The sequence below is a fragment of the Tarenaya hassleriana genome, unplaced genomic scaffold (genome assembly GCF_000463585.1).
Source record: "Tarenaya hassleriana unplaced genomic scaffold, ASM46358v1 Cleome49, whole genome shotgun sequence".
Lineage (NCBI taxonomy): Eukaryota > Viridiplantae > Streptophyta > Magnoliopsida > Brassicales > Cleomaceae > Tarenaya > Tarenaya hassleriana.
Genome location: NW_010967605.1, coordinates 737,947 through 738,725, shown reverse-complemented (window position 1 = coordinate 738,725; position 779 = coordinate 737,947).

The following is a 779-nucleotide window of genomic DNA, read 5'->3' as shown; positions in this document are numbered from 1 at the left end:
AATTCGAGGACGAATTCTTTTTAAGGGGGGAGGATTTGTAATACCCCGAAACCCGATTTGAATATTTAATTATTAAAAATGAATATAATTAAATAGAGATATCACGAAAACACCAAAAGTGATGATACAATATCGGGGAGAGGCACGAGGATCGTCACGTGCGGAAAGGACCGAGAAAGAATGAAGAAAAGGGAAAAAAAAGAAAAAAAAACAGGGCTGGTCCGCCGGGCCAGGAATGGTCCGCGGCGGACCAACCGCTCAGCCGGAGTGCGGACTGGACAGCGCGGACTGGGAGAAGTTTTCGAAAAAAAATAAACTGACCCCGGTCCGCCGGACCAACTTACAGATTCCGCAACTTGTCAACTTGCCACCTTGGGACGCAGAATTTGCCGGATTCCGGGGCCCGCTTGCCGTCCAGCCGCCTCCCACACCTCGAGGACGTTGCAGGCTCGCCTATGGGCTTGGGCTTGAGCCCACGAACTCCCTATCTCGCGCCATAAACCTCTCCCAAGCTGGGACTTAGGCATTTTCGGACAGAAACAGAGGAAGAAGAAAAAGGGGAGAAAGGGAGAGAAAGGGGACGAACCAGTGCAAGGGAAGCTCGGGGAGACCAAGAGGGACGTGCCCAGATGTGTCCCTAAGCTTCTCACGTCATGTGGCGCCACGAGGAACCTAAAACACAGTTTGACATCCCTAAACATGTTCTAAACCTCAAGCACGCAATGAAATCTCGATTTGGACCATCACACATTGAAAACAAGCTCTCACAAATCCAACTC